A 356-nucleotide genomic window follows, 5' to 3' on the forward strand; every position below is an offset into this window, starting at 1 on the left:
TCTTAATCCATTATTTATTTTTGAACATACCGCTCGCACACATAGTAAAATTTCACAAAATAAATACTGCAATGAATCTCAGCAAAAGGCATAAGTCACACTTCCCATTAAGAGATTAAAACCCGATCTTGCTTTATCATGAGAAGTGCGCGGAGACATCTCCATCACCACTCTGTGCAATAAATAGTGCTTGAAGTCGGCCACAGCAATGACGACCGCCTTGCTGATGGCATCTTGACCTCGTTTTTCCTCCCCTTGACATGCCATTGCAAAGGTTGGTGTGTTGCTTTGCCTTGTGTTCTGCCCGTGGCCCTGTGGACGGACCACGTAAAATATCTTAGCATATAATCAAATTT

The sequence above is a fragment of the Penaeus monodon genome, chromosome 20, assembly GCF_015228065.2.
Source record: "Penaeus monodon isolate SGIC_2016 chromosome 20, NSTDA_Pmon_1, whole genome shotgun sequence".
In the NCBI taxonomy this organism is placed as follows: domain Eukaryota; kingdom Metazoa; phylum Arthropoda; class Malacostraca; order Decapoda; family Penaeidae; genus Penaeus; species Penaeus monodon.